Raw genomic sequence first — 27,125 nt, forward strand, 5'->3', positions numbered from 1 at the left:
GTGTTTGGAAGTGGTGGGAGGTTGAGAAGACCAAGATAAAGTTTCCTCCAAACGTTTACATTTCTCGGTGATGTCTGCTATACTGGTGATGTCTACTAAAGCTAATTGCTGGTGATAAAAAGGCAATAGACATTTTAGAATAATCTTAATTTTTGCAGAATCTGTTAGAGGAGTCTCAAGGCGACTACACATACCCAAAATGTTATTGATAAACATCGTAACAGACTCATTTGGCTTCTGTTTACGATTTTTGATTTGGTCTAGAAGGTCATCTTGAAAAGAATATGATAGAAAATCAGATTTAAGTTTCTGAGCCAAATCAGACCAATTAGAAAAATTATTGCGGTTGTTTCTAAACCACGTAAAAGCTGCGCCTGTAAACAATTCAGCAGAAGCTGCAAAAAGATCATCTTCACTTACTCCTCTCGATACGCGAAGACATTCCACCCTATCCAAAAAAGAAATTACTTGGTCATAATGACCTTCACCAGAAAATGTAATGCCCCATTTATGTACCTGAACAGGTTTGGGGTGTAGAAATGAGTTAGCTGCTTGGACGGAAGAAATAGGAGTTGAAGTAGCAATTGGATTTACTCGTGAATCAAGTTCACCCTCTAGGCTAAGAATTCGGATTGAAATTGAGCGTTTATAAGATTGCTGATCCTCATTCGAACACGACAATAAATGAACACGGCCTGAGACATGAGCTAGACGTGATATCAGCCTGGAGTATAGGCTATCTTGGACAGTCCCTCTAAAATCGGATATCCTTTTAGCCAAATCATCCACAGTCTCATCAATCTCTTCTTGCTGCTCTAGAAAAGGAATACTTGTGGCAGAAATTTGTCGAAAGCTTCTGTTTCCTTCTTCTTGCCTTAAAGCTCCACGCAATAGTTTGCGTTTTAAATCCACATTGGAAGACTCATCAATATTGATGTCCCTAATTCTCAACTCATAATCTAATTCCTTGACTAATAAATGTTCTACCTTGAATGCAGACATTGTGAAAAAAAAATAGATGAATAAAGGAATAGACAAAGGAAATAATGTATTACCACTCCACAAAATCAATCGAAGAATAATCTAAGGTTTAAAAAATATATATATCTAAATAAATATATAACAACACACCACAAAATCAATCCAAGAATAATCTAAAGTTATTCACAAAAATTTTAAAATGGTTAAGTAAAGTTAAGTAAATATAACACAATCCTTGAAGCAACACACAATGGTTTCAACAAGTATATGATTAACAAATAATTGAATATAAAAACCCACCAATATTGGCTAATATATATATATATAAAAATAGTAATATCTAAATTATTAAATTCTTATAGTTCAATAATAGTAAAATAGATTGTTAACTGTACACAATGATTAAGAAGGTGAGGGTTTAAATATGAATATAAGTAAACTGCAGCAATACAAGTATACCTATAAATGTAAATCTAATAAGAAAAGATAAATAAATAAGGAAGTTAAAAAAAAATGAACAAAGAGCAACAGGAACAAATTAGAAATAATAAAGAATGTTTTGCAAAGAGAAATATACTACAGAATGTACGGTCTGAACTGAGAAAAGGCACCACGTTGGGCTCGCCAATGTAACAAAAATGAGGAATGTGGGGCAAAAATGTGCAGTGTAATGTAACAAAAATATGTTAATGTAGCAACAATTGTGCTAGAGGAAGTCTGGGTGACTCTATCCAGTGTAGCAAAAGGGTGAACTCTAAAATGCACCTTGATACACCAACGAACTAATATGGGGAATAACGGAAGATGGAAGGGATTAGATAGAAATAAATTATGTAAAAGAAATAAATATGAATTTTATGAAGTAAATATGAATTTTAAATATAACAGAATTAAGTGTTGGCTAGCGACTATGCAGGAGAATGACCACTTGACACTCAAAGAAGGATTCGGCCAATTTGCATGCCCTACAGAGACCGTAAGATATAAGAATTAATGACAAGAAAACCACCAAGAAATAAACAGATGAAAAGTAAAAGTTGCTCTAGTGAATGCTTGGGCGCCAGGAAGTTAAATGTTTTCTTCCGAGATATCTTGTATTGCTGAAAATAAGAAAGATAGGTACTAATTGAAATATTAAATTTTAACCCAACTTTAATAAATACCAATTTTATGTACAGACTATTTTAAACCCTTATATATGACCCATCACCTCTTATATACAATTAACTTATCTATATTTACAGTAAAATCCCTGAATAATTATAAAACAATTTACCCCTGATATACCCCTTAAAAATTTCAAATTGTGACAAAAGTTAGATCCAATAATAATGTATAAATAATAAATATAATTATATACTACTCACTAATAGTTAGTTTTCGTTCAAAAATTGTTTAGGTTTTTAAGTAAAAAATTCTCTGGGATATGTGTGCACACAATAACCTAACAAAGAGAAATTCAAGGGAGAGTTATAACCTCATCCCTTGGTAAACAATAAATAATTAAATTAAATTACAATGATAAAATGTTTTTTTTTTAGGAAAAATTGAAAATATTTATTATTAAGGATAGTTTTTGTTATTAAAAATTGAACCAAAAGTTAAACCTTGAAGAGGACATAAAAAAAATTATTTAAAGTAATTGAATGATAATAAAAAAAAATAAGTCAGTTCTTCCTGTCGGTTTCCCTCGAAGAGTGGAGAACTGGACTCAGGTGGTAACAAGATACCAAACCTGTATTCCCTGGATCAGGTACTATTGGACAAATACGTCCCTTTAAACTGCTTCTTAATTTCCCATAAAAAAAACCAACTTGAAACTCCTTCCCCTTATCTTTATTAAGTATAACCCCAACTAAAAAATAATTCTTCCCCTGACTTGTAACTGGATTCTTGAGTAGGCGGCTAGGGTGATCCAACTGAAAATATCCTCGTACAAAACAACAAAATAACTCAAATGGTTTCTTCTAAAATAACAGCTCTTCACATAAAAAATAAACTTAAACTAAATTCGGGAAAAAAAATGGACTCCCAGCCGCTCTACTCTGAGATGTTTATTCACTCACATCCAGTTAACAAGTGACAAGTTGAGATTTTTCACGTCGCAGAATAAATGTACTTTCAGAATTTCACCGCTGAGGGCGCAGTTCAATGCCAATATCAGAAAATAAAATTTACTGGGAGTTATTTAAATATTTAGTTTAAGAATATTTTAATATGAATTTAATTTAGAATTAAATTAAAAGATTCCAGTCACAAAAAGAAGGTAAACGATTATTTAAGTAACGGACTCGTTACAATGGGCTAAGGGCTGACACATTTTGCACTAGACTTTTATTTCTTAAACTATGCTCTAAACAAAAAAATAAGACTTAGATATTTTCATTTTTCAATAACTTTGATTGTATGAACTTTAAACTTTAAGAAATACGTGAATAATTTGATTTTTTGATTGATTTATTGATAACATTAGAAGCTGAGAAAAGAGAGAGAGGTAGGAATAAGTATAAAGAAAAGAAAGTTGGAATACTTGGGTCACGTTATGAGACATAATAAATATAGAGTACTACAACTGATCGTCCAAGGGAAAATAGACAGCAGAAGGGGTCCAGGGAGGAGAAGACACTCGTGGCTCCAAAACTTGCGGCAATGGTTCGGATTGTCATCTGCTGAACTATTCAGATCTGCCGCAAACAAAGTCAGAATAGCCATGTTGATTGCCAACGTTCGGAACGGACAAGGCACATGAAGAAGAAGAAGATTAGAAGCTGCCTACGGCAGCTCATTGTTTTTAGCCGTTCACGGGCGGTGCAAGAACTGCACTCCTGCTAGGATCGTCTCTCTTGCACCACTGTTTTGATCTGATTCCAATTGTCTTTGACTTTAAATGTTTCTTTTGATTTTTTATACCAAAGTCTTTGTTACTACTAATTGTTTGCTAAGTTGTGTACCTACTGATCACCATATAATCTGAATTTATCGTCAAGTGCAACTTCTACCATTTTGTTTTACTATTTCATCCATATATTTTACCCTTTTCAACATTTTAACAAGTATCTATTCCTAACACTTTATTGTGTTATAATCTGACTACATAATGCAGCGACAAGTACCAACAACTTAAAATGTATGACATATTATATCTTTCGGGGTCTTTGACACATGGTAGCATTCAATTTTTGTGTATGTGCTATATAATTTTTGGTCTATTTGCTATTCTAAAACCCATAAACAAATAAATACCATTTTTATCACTATCGTACGATGCGAAGTTTTGCCAAGTTTTGCTTAAGCACAGTTGAACAATTACGTTCATGCCCTTGGTGATACGTGACGCACTAAAAGTGTTATGGAGCTGTATCAGGCAGAATACCTTTTTGTAATTTTTCAGAGCCGTCGAAGCAACAACCTAACCAATACATTCTAGCTTTTTAAACGGGGATCGAACCCAAATCATTTTACACCAAAGGCGGATACACTCACCTCTGAGTTACCTACTCCGCTGAACTGCTAAACTAATAAATGTTTAGGTCGGTTAATTTTCAATTCTTCTTCTTTTAGCGCCAACTCCACTAATAAAGGTTGACTATAACCATTACAAATTTGTCTCTTTCTTCTGCATTTCTTAAAAGCGTTTATCTTCAACTCAGTCCAACCGCGAATATTTTTCACTAGGATATTTTTCTCCTTTTAAGACTTTAAGACCTTTTCATAAATACAAAAGATTATACATGTGGAAATCACGTGGATTTCATAGACCCGGAGCTTGAAAATTTTCATAGAGTTTCACAAGACATACAAGAAAAATTCCTCAAACCACCAAAAATTAAGAAAAAATCGTGGATGACAAATGAGATTCTAGCTATGATAGAAGAGAGGCAAAATGTCAAAAATCAGGATAAGACATTATACAAAAGAATAGACAAAGAGATTGGAAATGCAATCAGAATGGCTAAGGATACATAGCTGAAAGAACAATGTGCGGAAATACAGCTATTACAACAGAAACACATTTTCATTCAATATGCAGAAAAAAGTTAAAGAAGCTGCAGGCTTGTACACCCCTAGAAGAGTTGGATGTTTAGCAAACAACCAAGATAATCCACTACTAAGTGTGGAAGAGAGACTAGAGACTTGAAAGAAATATATGAAAGTAACATTTGCAGATGAAAGGTACAATTGAAGAAGTCACGGCAGCTATTAAAAAAACTAAAGATAGTTAAGCTGTGAAGCCTGACGAATATTAAACAGAATTCCTGAAACTTATGGACGAATGGTTAACGAATATATTTAACAAAGTATTGTTGTGTTTCATTTTATCAGTCAAAGATAGAATAAAAATTTTATTTTGTTATAGAACGCGGGCACATAAATTTGCAACGCCCTGTACATCGATTTGTAAATATTTATTATAAGTTAGTTTTAAGCAGTGGGTTTATCCATAATGAGTTTTACCCTGAAGGACTGAAAAACATTAGTAAATACTTAAATGTGAATAGACAATTTGTTTCCCGGTATTTGTAGATATTATATTTTAAACGCGTTTGCTTCCTGGGTTTTTCTGATGTAAAATAAAAAGAGAGATATAGAAATTTTCTGATTGGTTAGCGAGATTGGAATGGGGATGAAAAAAAGTGAATGTTTTGAAAGTTTGCAGTAGAAAAGATTATTATGTGGTGGTAATCCGAAAAGAAGCAAGAGAAGTTTTGTGTAGTCAGTTAAGAAGCAAGTACCCGTGGTTTTAATAGTTAGAAGTGGGTGGCTGAAAGGTGGAATGAGAGATAAGTCAAAGTTGAGACTTCGAATACCTCCTTGATTCTATAAAGTCCAAGTGATTAAGTCACAAGAACTATAACTATTAAAAATATTTGCGACACCAAGTAAAAAAATACTTGGGTCTCAGGAGATTGTTAGTATATGAAAGAGAGTAGATAATTTTGGAGTTTGTTAAACGAGTACTGGTAAAAGAGGCCTGCTCGTGTTTTGGAGAAAGAGTTGCTGGTATGCTAATAGGTTGATACTTAGAACGGAGACGGCTTTGATTGGTAGCCTAACATATCAACAAAGGGGAGCTGTTTTGGTCGAAAGGAGAGATCGTCGTGTGTGAATTAAAAGGTCAATCAATAATTGTTTGTGACAGAAATTTTTTGTATGTTTCAAATAAAAGACATCACCAGATCAAAAACTATCGATATTTTAAAATACCATAAATTCTATAAAAGTTTTTTTTTAACGTCAAATGATAATTATTAATATTGCTTAATAAATTTAAAAAGTTTCTTTTTCTAATATTCAGAATTTCATATTTTTTGAGGACAAAAACATATGAACAAAGGTTCCAATATTTCAAAATTTTCATAGGAAGTGTAATTATTTTACGAATATCCAAATTTCTTGTTTATGTTGTTTTATTAATGTTATAAACAAAAACCAACCGATAAATAGGTATTTGATAAATTAAAATTATTTTATGTGGTATAATTTTCATTGGGACAGTTAAGCCCATGGAATTGATTTGATAAATTTTCATATTATTTCTTTTGATAATAAAAGATATTTGTATTTGTTTATTTATGTTATTTCTATTTATTTCCTTTTCTTATTTTATCCCGATAAGGAACAACTAAGAAATACTGGAAGCCACGAGAAAAGAAAGTATAACCTAAGCTGATTTATTTTTTTTTTGTATAATAAAATTGCACCCAGTTACTATTTTTTTATGTATGATTTTGCGGCACTTTGATAATTAATTAAATAATTAATAAAGTAATTAAATAAATAAAAAGTTAATATAAATGGAAGAGAAAGCAGATCATATTAATATATATATATATATATATATATATATATATATATATATATATATATATATATATATATATATATATATAACTGAAAATATTCCCAAAGCTGGTTAAAGTCGATCTTCGAAACTATACCAAAAAAATTAAATGCAAAAACGTGCGAAGACTACAGAATAATTAGCCTAATGAGCCATTTACTTAAAACGTTTTTAAAAGTGATACATTGGGAATATATAAAAAATATGAAGAACAAGTGTCATGAACACAATTTGGATTCCGCGATAGCTTAGTCACCCGAGAATCTCTATTCGCTATACAAGTGCTTATCCAGAGGTGAACGTATGTCAACTGTGATGTATAAATTTGTATTATCGACTACAAAAAGGCATTTGATAGAGTAAAACATGACAAGCTCATATCCATCTTAAAAGAAGCGGGTTTGGATGATAGAGATTTGCGAATTATATATAATTTATATTATAACCAAACTCCCAACATTAAAGTGGATGACCAGTTGACAGAGACAATCTCCATAGATAGAGGAGTGAGACAAGGATGGCCTCCAGCGCTATTTAACATGTACTCGGAGCGTATCTTCAAGCAAGCACTGGAACAGCTACAGAAAGGCGTTTTAGTTAACGGAGTGCATCTAGCGCATCTAAACAATATTAGATATGCTGACAACGCAGTAGTTTTTGCAGATAGCCTAGATGATTTACAAGCAATAATGTCGTGTATATCAGGTATAAGTCGAGAATATGGGCTGGATCTCAATACGAATAAAACAAAGTACATTATAGTTAGTAAGCGCGAAATATTAAATATACATTTTTTGATAAACAGAAAATTTATAGGGTAAACAGGTACACAAATCTTGGTATTAAGATAAACAGTCAATGAGACCACTCTAATGAAATAAAACAGCGCATAGGGAAAGCAAGATCAGCGTTCGTAAAGATGAAGTCTCTTTTCAGAACTCACGATTTACCACTTAGTACCAAAATCTGTATCACCAAATGCTATTTTCTATCATATTATACGGAGTAGAAGCATGAGCGCTCTCTGAAGCTTCTTTAGGAAAGCTCGAGGCCTTCGAGATGTAGTGCTACAGGCGCATCTTAGGAATTTTATAGGTGAATTGTGTGACTAATATTGATGTCCTACGTAGAATGGGCAAGTAATACGAGATCACAATCAAAGAGCGCAAATTAGAATAGCTTGGTCATGTTATGAGAAATGAACACAGCAACTCAGAAATGAATACTGCAACTCATTCTTCAGGGCAAGGTATTTAGAAAGAGAGGACCAGGGAGAAGAACGCTTGCTTCAAGACCTAAGAAAGTGGTTCAATATGTCTACAACCCGTCTATTCCAAATAGCTGCAAGTGAAGTTAGGATAGCTGTGCTGATCGCCAACATCCGGAACGGATAGTCACCGTAGAAAGAAGAAGTAGACCTTTTTCCTTTGATTTTACCCTGCATAATCAGCTGCAACAACTCGTACGTATCATTTCCAAATATGTGCCCCAAATATGCTGTCTTTCTTTTTTAATAGTAGTCAAAAGTTCTGTCTCCTTCCATTCGGTACAACACCATTTCGTTCGTAATATTATCGGCTCATGTTATTTTCAAAATTCTTCTTAAAAGCCACATCTCGAAAGCTTATGGCTTTATCATTAAGTGAACATTAACAGTCCAAGCCTCGGCACCATAAAAAAGCAACGCTATCGAATTTGCAGATTGAGTTTTTGGTTACTCAAAAATTTTCTCATCTTCAAAAAGGCTGCTCTTGATTGCTATTATTGATCGAATTTCCGATTTCGGATTTATATATTTATTAATCCATGCTCCTAAATACTTCATTTTATCCCCTTGTTCAATATGTTAATTTTTTATCTGAATCCTTTATGTGACTTTACCCCTTTTACTGATAACCATGATTTTTGTTTTCTTTATATTTATTGTTAAACCAAACTGTTCTCTATTATCAGAAATTGTGTTTAGCAGCATCTGCAGGTCTTTTTAATTTTCAGCGACAATAAGTGTATCGTGGGCAGAGCGAAGGTTATTTTTATTTTCACAGTTTTCAAGTACTTGTGTAAATAACTCTTCCAAAATCATTCTGTCAATAAAAGATTTAAACGTAATTGAGATCCACTAGTAAGAATTGTTTAAGTTACTTTATAAATTTGGTGAGCAATAACTTCGATCTTAAAATCTTCTGCGAACTAAAAAGTTCGCAAAAGATTTTAAGCTGGAATTTGATGAAAACTAAGTACAACCTAATGATCATTATTATTCTGGCTACGTGTGTCCTAGCCTACTTAAGAATTTCTCTTCAATCGTCCCTATCCATCGCCTTTCTCCACCAAGCACGTATTTTCATATTATGTGTTTGTCGTTATTATCAAGGAACCGTGTTCTGGGTCTTCCTCTTCTTCTCTGATCAATGGGTCTCTCCGTCCGGCTCGCGGAGATAAGAATACGGCCGGGGTCAGAAAGCCCTGCCTGTCGTAAGAGGCGACTAATGGGTAGGAATAGGGAGGTGGAGAGCCGTCGTTTGAGGTGTCGGGTTGGTAGAAACGCACACGGTCGCTTCGGCGACACGGTCACCGGTCTACATTCCTAGTATCCGAGACGAGACTACTCGTGGGACCACTCTACTCCCATTCCAAAAGAGCCTGGTGAGGTTGAACGAGCTGGGCCCGTAAATACCTCTCCTGACCCCGGTCAGGAGGGGTGTGGATACACCGCTCCTGACGGCGGTCAGGAGTGGTGTAGGTGTCCCGGCACGTACCCACCGGGAGATCCAAGAGTGGTAGGGGAGAGATCCTCGGCGGCGACCTGTCTACGTGTGAGGTGGAAATCCCTCCGCCTGCCGAACCTACCCGCCCGTAGTGTGGGAGTAACGGGTAGGCAAGGTACTCACAACACAGGTACTACGGGGAAGGTGGAGCCCCCGCGGGTTGCGTGTGCTAGACGTGTCGTGGTAACCCTACGGGGTACCCCCACGGGGGGACCCACGGGACGTCTTTGGTACGCGCCCCGTGGCACCTTCACTTTGGTGTCGGACTCGTAGGGGCAGAGGTTTCGTTAACGGGCGTATGCCGAAAGGCCAGGTAGCCCAGGGTCCTGCCGAGTTTTTACTTGGAGGGCACGCATTCACGCATTCATGTCATGATCAATGGGTCTATTAAGAAGCGTTTTCAGGTCACAGAAGGCTGGATCATTTTGTTCCATCTGTATTACATGCCCTATCCATCTCAGATGTCCTATCTTAATATGTTTTACGATATCAGGTTCCTGGTATTTTCTATAAAGTTCAAAGTTGTTGCGTCTGATCCACACTGCAGTCTCATTCACTGCTCCATAGATTCGCCTTAGTACTTTTCTTTCGAAACATCCTAACATATGATCCATATATTATATATGATCCATATGTTAGGACTGGGAATTGTTTTGTAGAGTTTTATTTTTGTATCTCCCGATATAATTGTGGATTTAAGGAGGAGTTTAAGTAAAAAATAGCATCTGTTGGTTGTACAAATTCTGCGGTAGCATTGTTTTCAGTGTTAAGCACCTCTCCCAGGTATACAAATTTGTTCACTGCTTCGATGACGTCTTTTTCTATAATAAGTGGTCATAGAATTTGTGGTTGCGTACTTATTTTCATAAACTTCGTTTTGTTGGTATTTATTATTAAACCCATTTTTGTAGTTGATTCTTTTAATGCTACATATGCCTCTCGTACAGCGTTTTCCGTTCTACCAACAATATTGATATCATCAGCATAGGCCATGGTTTGCACTGATTTATTATATATTGAACCAGTGGTTGTGATTTGTGACATACATATTACTTTTTCCAGAGCCAGATTGAACAGTATACAGGAGAGGGGGTCTCTCGTATTCTCCATTCAACTTTTTTAAGAGTTAGTTTTGTTAAATTTACCAACTGATTTGGTATTCTCTTTTATTGCTTTGAATACTTCTCTTCTATTCACAGAGTCGTAGGCTGCTTTATAGCCCATACATATGTGATGAGTACCAATGCCATATTTCAGTGTTTTCACCAAAATTTGTTTCAGGGTTGCAATCTGATGGATTGTCGATTTACCACCTCTGAAACCAGCCTGGTATTTTTCTAATATCCGTTCTGCATACGGTCCTATACGGTGTCATAGTACTGTGGAAAATATTTTATACGCTGCATTTAGGAGCGTAATTCCTCTGTGATTAGAGCATTTAAAGCATCTCCTTTTTTGTTTTTTGTCAATAAAATTACTTTAACCTTTAATGGTGGCTTATTGCCATTTAAATAGTAACTATTTCCTTTTTTGTGTATGGTGCAAAGTATTCCAATATTCCAATCATTGGGGAGGGATTTTTGTGTCCATATTCCTTTTAGAAGCTGCTGTAATGCCATTATGGTATCGTGGCCACCTTTTTTTACATAGTTCAGCTGGGAGATTATCTATTACGGGTGATTTGTTTCTGGCTAGTTTTTAACTACATCTTTAACTTCAAGAATCGTTGGTGGTTCCTCTTCCCTCTCGTCTGTTTTAAGTACTAAGTACAAACAAAGAGTTTAAAATTTCATTTCTAGATCTCCAAATCTACATTAGTATTGAGAAAAATTGTAGCTCGGTTTTGCTATACATTAAAGGGTTATGGAAATAAACTGCCTGCTTTCGTCACTATGTATATAATTTTTAGTTTAAATTAAATCCTTAAACAGTGCTCCGGTAAGCTGATTAATCCAACCGTAACCCCTTTTAGACAGTCCGCCCATTTAGCAAGTATTTTACCAACTTATTTGCACATCGAAAACACACCTATCAAAAAAGGGTCTGGCCTGCGGCTATTTCGACCATTCAGCCAACAACTCGCGGTTAGTTTATAACATGTAAAACCTATAATTACTTATGTGTTAATTGTAGAAAGGGTAACGTCGTCGAGGCGGTGATATGGTGGTCGAGAAAGGATCAAAGAACTTAAAATGAAGAACTAAGAGACCTGTCGACATTCCAGGATATAGGACCACCGAGTAATAAGGTCAGTGACGGGCCAGAATTAAATCATATTAGGTTTATTAAATGGTGGGTAGATTCGTAAACCAAACCAATATAAAAAATACTGAAAATATCAAAAAAAATTATTGATTCCTTAAAACTTTTCTATTTTGATAATGTAAAATGTTCCTTTTTATGTTTTTTTCTGTTCTTTATATAATTGTTAAAAAGAGTGAAAGTTCATATATAAAATAAAATAGTTCAAATTGATTTTTGCATACAATAGATAAATTTTTATACATTGGCACATACAAAAATATGACTAATGAATGAATAAGGATTAGCAAGACGGACTTTTACAAAAAAAAAATTATAGTAGAATTGATGAGTAATGCTTACTTTCTAACATCGTGTGTGTTACAGTGTTCGAACGACGACAGTAAAAGCACTGGTCAAACTGTACTTTCCTGAATCTGAAAAGCAGCAATTGCTGCTTGACTATGCCCTTAATCCTATGCAGCTTTTTATGTTCAAAATTAGTATCCACAATCATAAAATCTATTTAAAAAATCCCTAATAAAATTCTGTTATGTTACCCGAAAGAGCAATTTTAGAACATATATACCATAAGGGATTTTTTAAAATAAAGTTTCCAAATTAGAAACTAAGTCCACTGTACCACATCAAGTGTTAACTCCCACTCTTCCTGGCACTGGTCTATCAAAACTACTCATCTCTCCCTCTCCATTGTTCCGCCCCATATTATTGTAAACTCTAGCCCTCTCACCTGCTCACACATGTATAGGAACACAGATGGTGACTACCCTCAGAGCGGCAACTGACGTGGTCCTGTTGCCACATGCCACCCACAGCAGACTAGTTCTGTCGACACTTATGTCGTATTGTATTTCTACCGCTCTACTTAAGACTGTGGTCTCGTGAGGAAGACCTCTTGAAAAATTCTTCTTTTGAATTTGGGTCCCCGATATTTAGCATTATTCTCCCCAGTGCAACCGTTCTCAAATGGCTCTAGGAATGGTCCCAAGCTCAAGCTTAGTCGAGTTAAGTTCAACTAAGGTCAAAGTTCAAGCCGAGCTTCTATCTTTTATCAAATTTGTCGAAAGTTCGGCGGCTCGGCTCCGCTGGAGTCCATCCCTAAGTTCTTCGTAGGTCACCTTCGCATATGTTCTCTCTTTCATTCTGATGAAAAGTTACTCCCAGATAGTTAGGCTTATGCATCCACAGCCCACAGTAGAAGCTGAATTAGAGAAATTGTACAATTTCATGTGATACTGAATAATCTACTAACAACATTGGGAAAAGGTAGAGAGTAAAAACAAAATAAAATAAAAGTTGGGGCTGGAGGAGTAATAACGCTTCAGCTAGAAAAACGAAAGAAAGAAACGAAAGGCCGAATTTACAAAACAGTCATCAGACCAATAATGACATACGTGGCAGAAGCAAGACCTGACACGGAGAGGACAAAAAGGATGTTAGAAACAGCAGAGATGAAAACACTTAAAAAAATTGATGGTAAGACACTATGGGACAGAGCTAGAAGTACAGATATACGACGTAGATACAACGTGAAGAACATCAAGAACTGGGTAAGAAATAGAAGAGTAGAATGGAACGATAATATAAGCCGAACGACAACAAATAGAGTAGTAAAGACGGCAAGAGACGGTTCCCCAATAGAAAGACGATCAATAGGAAGACCACGAAAACGATGGAACGACAACTTACTGAAGGCACATTGAAAAACAGACAGAGTCATGTCTATATAAAAAGAAGAAGAAGCTAGAAAAACGGTCCTTGATATACCCATTGGTCAGAGAAGAAGAAGAAAACTCAGAACAAGGTTTTTTGACAACATCGATGAGGATATGAGAAATATGGAAGTACGTGCTTGGCGGAGTAAGGCGATGGATATGTACGACTGGAGAGAAATTCTTAAGGAGACTAGGACCCATACAGGGTAGTAAAGCCAGAATAATAATGATGATGGAGCAATAATGAATTTTTAATATTATTGATGGAATTATTTGAAAAATGTCTGTCATTATTTGTTGCATATGCAGTTTTTTTTAATCAATTGTAATTTTATTAAAAGTCAAAAATAAGAAAATATTTTTACATGAACTAAAATTTTGCAAAAAAATATGAAATTGTCTTGTTTTGAATACTTTTAAATTCTCATTATTGTAATACTCAAATTTTCGATACCTGCCGAGCCCCCACGACCGAATTTCACTACGAACTGCTTCTTTTATTTTCAATTTCTGTAAAAAAGTTGGAAAAAACGATAGACAAAATGAAAATTATTCAGGATGATTTCATTTCTAAACAGGCATTATTTGTTGCTGTCATAGAGTCATGTATGTGTGTATGTGTGGGTAAAGATTCTGATAGCGAAGAAAATTTTCTCTATATTTTGTATTATCCGTTTATTTTAGTAAGTAGAGGTGGGTGAGAGATTATTACTAACTGGACATTTTTTCCGTCATCTTAGCACGTTATTTCAACGCTACAAAAGTAATGAGAGAAATTTATTACATTCTTTCATTCAGTTTTTTAAAAAATGTAGAAAAATTGATAGACTTGAAAATAATCTAGTAAAGGCATTAAATATCTCCTATTAATACCTACTCTTGGCATTTTGAAAAAATACTCTTTTTTAAACACCTAAGTGATAATGCTGTCAGGAAATTAACATCCATCTACAACATTATATATGAACATGGCATAATACCGCATGACTGGCTAACATCCACATACCGAACCATACATCGAACTGTATCCCGAGTCATGCCGCCAAGATTTTTATGCGAATAATTTATAACCGAATTCAAAATAAGTGTGAAGAATACCTGAGTAGTTCTCAATATGGCTTTAGAAAGGGTACAGGCACTAGAGAAGCAATTATGGGATTGACACTGATGGCAGAAAGGTATCTTAAGGTTAAAAAATGGCTGTATGTGTGCTTTGTCGATTATAGAAAGGCCTTTGACCGCATCAAACACGGAAAATTGATCGAGGTGCAAAAAGAAGTAGGGTTGGACGGACACGACATAGCTATCATAAGTAATACATACTGGAACCACACAGGATGCGTTCGAACAGAGAACGGAAACACTAAGTACATCAACATAGAACGAGGAGTGCGTCAAGGATGCATTTTATCCTCCCTATTATTTAATGAATATGCCGAACATATAATTAGAGCTTCTCTTGAAGATCGCCCTGAAGGTGCCAGAGCCAATGGAATTATCATTAACAATATAAGATATGCCGCTGACACCGCAGTATTAGCAGAAACAGAAGACCAACTAAAAATATTGGTGAACATATTATCAGAAGAAAGTCATAGGCTGGGCTTGGACATTAACTATTCCAGAACCAAAATTCTGGTATTCCATAAAAACCCCCATAAACAAGTTACACCTAACATACCTAACATAACATACAAATAAATGGTATCACCCTTCAGAGTTCCCAAAGTTTCATATACCTGGGCAGAGAACTAAATAGTCAACTAGACCACTCAAAAGTAATTAGAAGACGCATTGAAATAGCAAGATCTGGTTTCATGAATATGCGTAAAATGCTCTGTAACCCCAAGCTATCAGTCTCAATAAGATTGCGAACACTAAAGTGTTATGTGTGGTCTCTATTACTATATGGCTGTGAGACCTGGACATTAAAACAGTATGACGTCAACGAATTAAATTAATTTGAAATGTGGATGTACCGCCCAATGCTAAGATTAAGCTGGACCACCAGAAATGAAGAAGTACTGAGAGCAATGAACACACGCCCTCATCTGGTCAATACTATCAAAATTAGAAAGACGTCATATCTAGGACACATAATGCGCCATAGGGAATTTGAGCAGCTCCAGGTAATATTAGAGGGCAAGATTGAAGGTAAAAGAGGCATAGGACGAAAGAAAAAATCTTGGCTACGAAACATCAGAGATTGGATCCACACAAAAGGAAATGAATTAATTCATCAAGCCCAGAATAAAGAGAAATTTGCCATATTGATCGCCAACCTCAACAGAGAAGGCACTTAGGAGGAGGAGGAATAAACAAAATGTGGAAAAAGATTAAACGTCAGTTTTTACTAATAAACAATAAATCTATAAATATTTTTTTATGGCATATACACATTAGTCATTCAGCCAGTTGCAATAGATTCTCCAATCAGACAAATACACAATACTATTCCTAATACAAAATTATGGGATAATTAATAGAAAAAGATACGATAAGGAAACATACGGGGACACTTGCTCGTCTAGGGGCCCATCAGGACATTTTTAGTAGACAAACAAAACTGGGCCATAGATAAGGTGTTATAACATTTAGGTTAAAGGAAGGATGCAAATCTAACTTTTACACGATCATATAAAGTTTCATGTTCACGTACAGATCTCATAGAACTGTTCATATGTCTTACAAGACAAGAAATTTATGTTAAACATTGTAAAATAGCTTTACAAATGTTCTCTGACATTAAGCTTATAAACATTTAAAATAACACAACAGCCAGACGCATCGACATATAGAAAGTTAATTTTTTTATTTGAAATGCTGTCATTACTACACGAATTAAAAAATACAATGTTCTATGTCTCTTAGAACCTGAGTTAGCTGTTTTTATTTCTCGATTTTATTACATAGTTCAAAAACAGAATTCATAAATTCAAATTTATAAAAGTCGCAATATCTCCGGTTCGAATCAACGAAAATTAATTTTAAAGTTGCGTGTGTATCATTGCATGAATCATAAAAATCCAATTAGTTAATTTGTGAATTGTGTATTTAATCGAGTAATTTTTTAAAACAATTTAAAATAAATATTACTTTTGCAAAACTTTACCATTCTCGTAATATTATTAGCAGAAAAGGTTATGAAATGATAGGTAATCTAAATACTTATGTATTGTAGTTTTTACAATTACTTTCCTTGAATAGATAATGTTAGAATTATATTTTAAACAAATTAAAGTATAATTTTTAAAAAGTAAAATATATTTGTAACGTTTTTAAGAAACAGTAATTTTAAAAATAATAAGCATAATTTAAAAAAAAGGACTGATTTGATTTTCAAATAAAAAATTAATTTTTTGTAAAATTTATTATTAAAAGATAATATTTATTAATATAATACATATATATTTAAGTTGTTTATCATTTCATAACCTTTTCCACTAACAATAAAAAGAAGAAAGAAAAATTGTTCAAAATAAATATTTATTTTAAGTTTAAACAAATTACTCGAGTAAATACACAATTTACAAATAATTAACTTATTGTATTTTTATTATTTATGTCATGAGATACCTCAAATTTAAAAAAAAATCACTTTTGTTGATGAGAGAGATCTTACGACTTTTATAAATTTGAATTTGGAATTCAAAAACAAATTTGAACATTTGAAAAACATTTGAAAAAAATGGATTTCGTGCAGGAAGATCGTGCACTGTATCGATTGTATATTCGTTCTGCAGCAGGTAATAGAAAAACGGAAGGCAAGGAACCTATCTACCCACCCATTGTTTGTAGATTTAGAGAAGGCATACGATACGGTACCTTTGAAAAAAACTGATTCAAACATTGACGAAAGTAGGTCTCAGTAGGGAGTATGTGGATGCTATCGCAAATATATACAAAAATGCAAGTGTCGTTAAAGAAGGAAATTTTATATCTGAATCATTTCCAATAACAAAGAGGTTAAACAAAGATGTTGTCTATCTCCGACTTTATTTAAAATAAATATTCAATCATTGCTAGAGCAGTGGAGGAAACAAGTATCCGAAATGGGAATAGACATAGGCGATGGTAAATGTCTAACTTTATTTTTCGCAGATGATCAGGTAGTCGTAGCGAATGATGAGGAAGACATGGACTACAGGTTTAGAAAACTAAAGAAACAATATGTAAAATGGAGCCTCAATATGAATATGTCAAAGACAGAGTATCTTAAACTAGGAGACGATGAAGAAAATCTAGAGTTAGAAATTAGAAACACAAAAACATGTAATGAATATAAATATCTCAGATTTATAATATCTAAAGAAGGCACTATCAAAATAAATATCGAAAACAGAACGTAGAACGGAAAAAGCAGTAAACATTCTAAACTCTCTACTATGGTCTAAAGATATTAGACAAGAAACGAAATTGAGAAATCGAACCTTGGTAGAGCCTATTATGACTTATGGGGCAGAATTTTGGCAGATCACGAAAAAAGATAGAAAAAGAATAGAAGTAGTAGAAATGGAGTTTTTAAGGAGAGCGTGTGGTGTATTCAAAAAAGATCATATCAGGAATGAAGATATTAGAAGGAGGACAAATACTGTATATTCCAGTGTAGACACAATTGAAACGAGACAACTAGTGTGGTACTGTCACGTGAAGCGAATGAATGATGGCCAAAGAAAGCTTTAAATTACATACTACAACTAAGAAGAAGAAAGGGAAGGCCTTCAGTTGCCTGGGAAGAAAATGTACGGCACATAATGAGAGATAGAGCCCTCAGAGAAGACGAATGGATGGACAGAAAACGATGGCGGTCGAAATGCGACAAGTGGCAGAGGCTGTAGGAACCTCGCTTATATATATATATATATATATATATATATATATATATATATATATATATATATATATATATATATATATATATTTATATAAATTTGAATTTAGTAAAATCGCTTCGATTTTAAACCGTTTATCTTTGGCGCATCATAGACGGCTGATTTTTAAAGGAATCGTTCTTAATTTTTTTTTATCTAAATTTAACCTCTTATTCTTTCGACGGTTTCACGGTTTCTTTTAAATATCTTATTATTTATAAACAAAGGTATTGTAAATTTTTGACAAAAAAGGGTTAACTGGGGTTTTAGGGGTCGTAGGATATAATATTTTTTTTACTTACGTGTAAACATGTAAGTCGACTAAAAAAATAATTTCCTACTTGTGACTGCGTCTTTAGTTTGTATTGAATTTAATAAAAATTGAGTTATTTTAAATGTTTGTAAACTTAAAATCACAGTACTTTTGCAAACCTATATTTAACATAAACTTTTTATTCGTTAACTGACTTAATTTGATGAAATAAGCGTTTTTCCTTAATTTGATGCTATAAGAATTTATGTAGACACAAAAGTTTACGCACAATAACATTGTAAATAAAAGCTTTTTGGGATAAACAATATTTCATATTGTTATCACCAAATTTATCAAAAGCTGCTTTTAGATACCTGTATCAATGAGTGTCATGAAAAAATCGTTAGTTACCTGGTCTATAACCTCTGTCAAGCTCAACATGGATGACAATTGCTAGGTTATAGCTGTATAAATTTGCAATATAAAGTACGAGTAAAGTAATTATAAATATTAATATGTGTATATAAATAAAAAAATATTTGCTGGAAAAAAATAAGCTCAAATATCTTAATTATAATACGTATTAAAAAAAGTACTTACGATCGACGGCGGAAGGTGCAGAAAAACGCGAAATCTACACTAGTTAAACCATAAACATGTATTCCTATTTATATGGTACTATAATTGTTGCAGAAAATTTAATTATGTGCTCCTAATTTCCAAAATTAACCACAAACATCTTATTAAACGGGTAAATCGAGTTCGTAACAAGAAACTAATCAAATTAGTTTTGCTAGTCATTAACTTTAGCTATATAGTCAATAACTTTATGGTTATTAAAGTTATCGGAAAGTGGTAGAAAAACAATGAATTTTAATTATCTGGAGATATTGACCTTTTTTTTTAAATTCGTGTGTACTTTTTGCGTACATTACAAATATGCAATGTTTTAATAATATTATTAATAAACAAATAACGTAATTTGTATAAACAGTTAAAAAAATATGTATACCTAATTCAAATTTTTATCTTCTATTCTAATTAATTTTAACTGTATAATAAAAATTGTTATCTTTAAAAATGTCCTTCTGTTTAAAATAAAACGATACTCCCATAACTTTTTTGGTAAATTAGTTTCAGCAAATTTGGTCGTACTTTGTCTAATAAGCTTCTGTTTATTCTCTATGAAATCCCATTTTCTTGTGGAGTATATCGGCTGCCCCAATGAAAAACACAGTATCCCACATTTTTTTCATAATTGACTTACTTACTTTTCTGAGTATAACTTAATGTTGTTTATTATATTTTAGGTTTAAAATCCCCGTAAATCACTTGGGTTTGAAGGTTTTTTCAATAGTAAAGCACAGTATCTACCGTTAATTTTCTAATTTTAAAATGAAAAACACAGTATCTCCCATATAGAAGTCTAAAAGACAGTATATGCCAGATACTTTTTCATTTTATTTTTACAACATCTTCAATAAAAAATGTTTTTACAAACACAGTATATGGCAGATACTGTGTTTTTCAGTTCAAGAAACCAACGCGTAAACTCAAAAAAAGTTGAGTGAGTACATGTGTGTTGAGATAAAATCTTTTTTAAAAAGTGTTTATATAATTTTGTACTGTCTTTGTAATGTCTAGAGGTTGAAGTTTTTAAAAACTTAGAAAAGGTGGCAGACAAGGAAAATAAAGAAATACCTCCGAAAAGTCTAGACAATTATAAAATTCATATTGATAAAGCAAAAAAGGATAACGAATTCTATAAATCCGATGTTGTTCTTGCAAAAACCTCACCAGCACATGTAAAGTATATCTCAATGGACTTACAAAAAGCTATTTTGCTTCCCATAATGCCAGGGATTAAAGATACTTTTTTTGTCAGAAGATTAGTATGTTTTAACGAAATATTTGCTCCTATCTATAAGGAATCTGGGTTAAATAGCTACTGCGTAGTCTGGCACGAGGGAATGGCTGGTCGAAAGGCACCCAACATCGTTGATTCCATTTTTATAGTTATAAATAGAGAACGTGATTTTACAAAATTTATTTTTTGGGCTGACAATTAGTACAATTGCCAAAACAAAAATTGGACAATTTTTTCGACATTGACTGTGGCTCTCAACTGTCTAGATTTATCAGTAAACGAAATAACTATAAAATATTTAACTAAAGGTCACACCCATATGTCAGCAGATGAGGTCCATGGAAATATTGAAAAGAAAATACATAAAGTTGAGAACGTATACGATTGAAAGATGTTATCAAATCCTCAAGAAGGGCTTTAGAAGTTTTAGAGGTCGAAAAATAATATAAATAGGAGAAAAAAAGAAGAGCCACAAGAAAAAATAACGATGTCTTAAAAATTTTTCAAATAAATTCGGTTCTAGAAGTGAATTATAAAAGAGGATCAAAAACACTATTTTTCAAAACCAACTTTACCGAAGACTACACCGAATTTGACATTTGGCAAAAAGAATATGCGGCCGAGCACTACTTACCCGAACCACTTACACTTACTAGGGGAATTCCAGAAGAAAAGAAAAAAGCTATCCTTAAGGCTTTAGTTCCTGTAATGCCGATAAACCGAAGATATTTTTGGGAAAATATTTCTGTAAATAATGATTCATTAGCTTTAATAACGTATCTTGAAAAAGATTAACTACTAAGAACGATATGTCTTTTTTTTTGAAAATAAACGTATTTCTAAATATATACTGTGGTTTTGTATTATTTTTTTAAATATGAATTTAACCTCCTGTAAAATGTAAAACACAGTATCTGCTTTAAACTTTGTTTAACTACAATTTGGAAAAACGGCAACCTCACAAAATATTTTGAAGGTATTTACAGTTGAATAAAAAATATTTCTCTTAAATAGTGTTTATAGATAAGTACGGCAAAACTTTTAAAGTTAATTGCGTTTTTCTCGAAAAGTATATGTCTGCAGATACAGTGTTTTTTATTGGGGCAGCCAATATGGGATTGTATGTATATTCCACCTTAATACCTTTATTTTTACAAATTAACATTATTAACATAAAAAACTGTTAAATTTGGGAGGTGCTTGAAATGCTCACTTAAACAGATATAACATATTTAAATTTAAAGAACTTTTTTAATATACTTTAACATAATACCCCTCATATTTTCTATTTAAAAATTACAAATATGTATATGTATAATATTATTAAATTTTAAACCTTAGCTTAAATATTAAACGATATTGTACCAATAAATGAAACAAACAAACCAGTATTCGTGGGTATAAGTTATAAACGCTTTTTTTGTTCCTGAATAAGCTGAAGTTGTGGCTACATTCATACAGACCCGTTCATCCGCAGGTCGTTCGGTCCAAATTACAGGGGTCTTTAGCGCCGTTGACATGTCCATCTTGATTCATAATTCCTTCTCTACGACGTTGCCAACTTCACACAAAATTAGAGATCAAAAGAGAGAAGATTTTTTTTATAAAATAATTTAAGGTAAAAAAATGGTAAATATCTTACTTCCTGTAATTTCTGCCATCTGTTTTTTGTGACATTGTCCAGCTGTTAGGTATACCCACGTTTTGGGCCCTATCAACTAGAAGCCTTGTAACGTTATAAATGTCACATCTTTATTAATTTATATTTAAATAATTATTTTATTTTAATTTCTTAATTAATTTATTAATTCCTTAAACTTCAGTTTCTTTTTTTACTATTTTTTCTTCAAAAAATAGTTGGCGCCCTCTCTCTTTCTGTTCGGTAGACTAAATATTCTGTTTTATTTTGACAGAAGAGTTAATTCCATCATAGAGATATGTTCTCGTTCCTGCACGGAGGGAGTGTGCTGTGGTCAATTCTAAGTTGAGTTTAGACAAATACGGCGCCATATTTGTATTTATTTTATTTTTTATAATTTAAAATTTTTTATATAAGTAGTGCAAGAAGGTACAATTTTAGACGATTTTTTTATTATAACATCGAATACATTATATGGAATACCAATGGAAAAACGAAGAAATGACCAAAGAAGATGTGTTCCAGATTGCATGGATATTACTAGCAAGCATTACCGTTTTCCAAGTCCACGAAATTATATGGATATATTTGATAAATGGGTGAGTGCTGTTAAGAGCCCTAAATTGTAAATTTATGCGACTAAAATTGTAGTAAAATGCCTTTTGCAGAATTAGGCTTTTATTCACATTCAAGAAAACTAAATTATATTACACTTGGCTTGTATTATTAATATTTCTTGTAACACATATAACATTTCAGGTAACATTTTTATAAATAAAGGTATTATTCTATATTTTATTCTATAATTTTTTTTAATCACTTTGACATTTTAATGTAATGGAAAATAAATATAGTCCCAACATAACAAGAAAACCCAAAAAGTATACGAAAAATATTTATCGTATATTATAAGGATTTTTCTTGTTATTTTAGGATTATATCGATTTTCCTTTACTTTAAAGAGAGTTCAGAATCCTAGCCAATATTACTAAACTTTTGAATTTAGCGCCATGTATATATATATATATATATATATATATATATATATATATATATATATATATATATATATATATAAACGAAGTATATGACAGTCAAAAGAATAACTGACAATGAAAATAATATCACAATAGACAACTATACTATCGAACGAGTGGATGCCTTTACATATCTCGGCACAGAAATCAATCAGAATAACTCCGTAAGTAGCGAAATTAATGCACGTATTTCCAGCGGGAATCGTACATACTATGCTAATAAAAGATTGATGTCATCGAAATTATTAGACAAAAGAACCAAAATGACTATTTACAGAACACTGATTAGACCCGTAGTAACCTATGGATGTGAAACTTGGGTAATGACGAAAAAAGATGAAGCCCAACTCAGGACATTCGAGAGAAAAATACTGAGGAAAGTATATGGCCCGGTACAAGAGGAAGATGGCACATGGAGAATCAGGAGAAACGACGAGGTTAATGAGTTAAATGAAGGTTATGACATTGTAAGATTTGTGAAAAGTCAAAGACTGTCATCGCTGGGACATGTGCAGAGACAAAACGATGCAAAAACAACAAAGAAAATGTTACAATGGAAGCCCATAGGAAGGCGAAAAAAAGGTAGGCCCAGAACGAGATGGTTGGATGACGTGGAAGACGACCTGAAAACAATGAACATAAGACAATGGAGAAGAAGGGCACAAAAGAGATCTGAATGGAAGGACATAGCCACACAGGCAAAGACCCATCCAGGGTTATGATGCCAAAAGAAGAAGAAGAATATATATATATATATATATATATATATATATATATATATATCTATATATATATATATATATATATATATATATATATATATATATATATATATATATATATATATATATATATATATATATATATATAGTTACGCTCCCGGTCACTAGGTGATGCGCCAATCATTGTCTTATTCGTTAACACGGAAGTTTCAATGCTAGGTGGTAGTGTGCTATGTTTTAGTCAATCAGCTTTTTTAACGTGGTGAGATATTTTTTTGTGTGTAGTTGAAATTTATAAAAGAAGGAAATATAAAATAAGGTTCATTTTATGGTCTGCAGAAATCTCTTTAGGGTGAGTACTTTAATTGTAACCTATATTTTATAATTCTGACAGTATTTTCAATATTCTTAACCAAACTTCTTCCAAAGCCACGTTTTCGATTTTATGCATGTAGGAATCTTACAAAACTTAACTAATTTTAATACTAATTCTATTTCACTTTTTCCTTATCATCTGCTATTTGTTTAATTGCGATTTTGTAAAACAATTGGCAAGGAAGTTAACCCCCTTTGATGTCTCTCTAATACGCCCTGTGTTATATTCTAGTTTAAGAGATAATTTATTAAATAAAACAATGGATTAACCACATATGAAACCAACCAACTAAGACTGCAGCTGTTTTCAAGACAACTCAAATGGCAAACACCTAAAACTTACTCACATAATCTGGAGGCAACAACATATTATACAGAAGCAAGCAACCTATCGATGCCATAAGTATCAGTTCATTTTATTGTAGAGCTATAGGCAGGATTTGCTTGTGCAAACTAAGTATCATTATTTTGTTTTATGCTAAATAAATATGATTAGTTAATTCATTGTTTTATTTGTTGCCAACTGAATTTTCATTGTTTAATTTATAGTTTAAGACAAGACGGATTCACACTTGAGAGACTGAGCTGGGCGAAGCATAGCCGAAAAACTCCCATAGTTGGTGGAGGTATTATTTGATAAAAGTATTTCAATTCTCTTTAGTAGTCTTATCGTTACAGTCTTGATTCTGGTTTTTGTGTTTTAGCCCACTGTGTAATTAGATCTGGAACCATTCGTTTTACGTTTGTACTAGAGATCGATAAAAAATTGTAGAATAAATGGTAAGGACAGATCGTAGAACCGTTTCGAAAAAGGTAACAGCTGCTGCAGAAGTTGTGTTAGTTTCGGATGATATAATTAACAAGATAAAAATAACTGTGGTGTAAGAAATGGTTACGGTAAAGATATATTTAGCAGAAAGTGTATTGACGTTCCGTCGGGCGTTGCTGATCAAATTGATACAACTCAAATGTTTTGTGTCAGTATGTGTGTCTCGTAAACAGTCGGAAATTGTCGTTACCAGTAGCTTCTTACCTCTTATTATTCTAAAGAAAGTAATCGGTCATTAGTAAATATTCTTTGCTAAAACAAAGTTATTTGAATATTGTTCATTTTGATATACCGCGCCCATTATTGTAACAAAATTAAGTTTGTAAATTATGATATTTGTTATTTTGGTAAGTACTATTTTTTATACGACTACTACCTTTCCTTTTTTATTTAAAATTACATAGTTATACTTACACTTACTTCATAAACATCGAACTGATTTACTGCGTCTGGTTCGAGACTTTTTTGTTAACAGATTACAAGTTTACAAATTTTTATTCGTTTTAGGTCGAAAATATGCTTATCATTGTAAGTACAAAGATTAATGTTTGACGGCGACGAAGGTGATTCACAGGACAATTTTGATATTGAAGGGGATACAGATGCAGACTATGAAGTCGAACCTCGTAACGGCGATTCAGATACCGAACAAGAAACTAGTGACAATAATGATTACGATGGATCTAACGCAGATGATAAAATTTTTTTTAAACTAATGTTTGTATTTTGAGAACGATTTCTGAAGTGGAAATTGAAACGTCAATAAACGTATTTAAACCTTTAATTGTGGCTTATTCCCATTTAAATAGTAATTAATTTTTTTGGAACAGAGAAAAGTAAAGGAAATATGTTCTTAGAAAAAACAAAATGGAATAAAACTCTTCCATCACAACGAAATCGTTCAAAACAACATAATCTTATTCGCAAGTTACCAGGTGTAATAGGTGCTGCAAGAATTTCAAAAACCCTTTGGAATGCTGGAGTTGCATTATGGATGACGAAATATTGCCTATAATTGTACAACAGACCAACAAATATATTGAAAGTGTTAAATCGCTCTTCAAACGCGATAGACATTGTTGAACTAAAAGAATTTATAGTTCTCTTATACTTTATTGGTGTTCACAGAAGTAACAGACAAAATGTGGAAGACCTGAGGGGATTCCGACGGGGATGGTCTTGAAAAGTTTAGACTGGTCATGGACATCAGAAGATTTAAGTACATTATGCGTTGTATGCGATTTGAGGATCACACTACCAAAAATGAAAGAAAAAAACCGACAAAATTGCAGCAATTCGTGACATTTTTATTATGTTAGTGAACAATTCACAAAAATCCTATAGGATACAACGTTACGATTGATAAGAAATTAAAAGGCTTTCGTGTCAATGCGGTTTTGTGCAATACATACCGAATAAACCAAATAAATATAGTGTAAAAATCTACACACTTGTGGATTCCCGGGTTTACTGTCTATATAATTTAGAAGTATATGCAGGATTACATCCTAAAGGACCATTTCGATTGAGCAATTTACCGTCGGATATTGCTCTGCGACTTTATCAGCCTTATTATCAGACAGAGGATAAAGTCGAAATTACACCTGAATTTCTTCCAAATACGACGAGGAGCTAATAATAGTAGCTCCTCGCTAATTTGCCTTTAAAAATAAATGCACTTTGCTTCCTCACATTTCCAGAAAAGAAAAATCTGTAATTTTTGCTTCAAGTCTATATAAAGATATATATATATATATATATATATATATATATATATATATATATATATATATGTATATATATATATATATATATATATATATATATATATATATATATATATATATATATATATATATATTCATAGATTCTACAGTATTCACTGCCTTCCTTCGCTCAACCGTTTCCATCTCTCTCTGTTGTCCCATTCTCCATCGTTTAGTTCTCTTACTCATGGCGCTGTC

At 32.9% G+C, this 27,125-nt stretch overlaps 1 long non-coding RNA gene across 1 annotated transcript in view; it reads right to left on the reverse strand.

The window, feature by feature from the left end:
- Positions 1 to 19,407, reverse strand: part of LOC140445736 (uncharacterized) — a 380,882-nt gene extending 361,475 nt beyond the window's left edge. The window contains exon 1 of the long non-coding RNA XR_011951437.1: positions 19,293 to 19,407. This is a non-coding gene — a long non-coding RNA (uncharacterized lncRNA). The remainder of the gene's footprint in view (positions 1 to 19,292) is intronic.
- Between the last annotated feature and the right edge of the window lie 7,718 nt (positions 19,408 to 27,125).

This window comes from Diabrotica undecimpunctata, chromosome 7 (assembly GCF_040954645.1).
Source record: "Diabrotica undecimpunctata isolate CICGRU chromosome 7, icDiaUnde3, whole genome shotgun sequence".
Taxonomy (NCBI): Eukaryota; Metazoa; Arthropoda; class Insecta; order Coleoptera; family Chrysomelidae; genus Diabrotica; species Diabrotica undecimpunctata.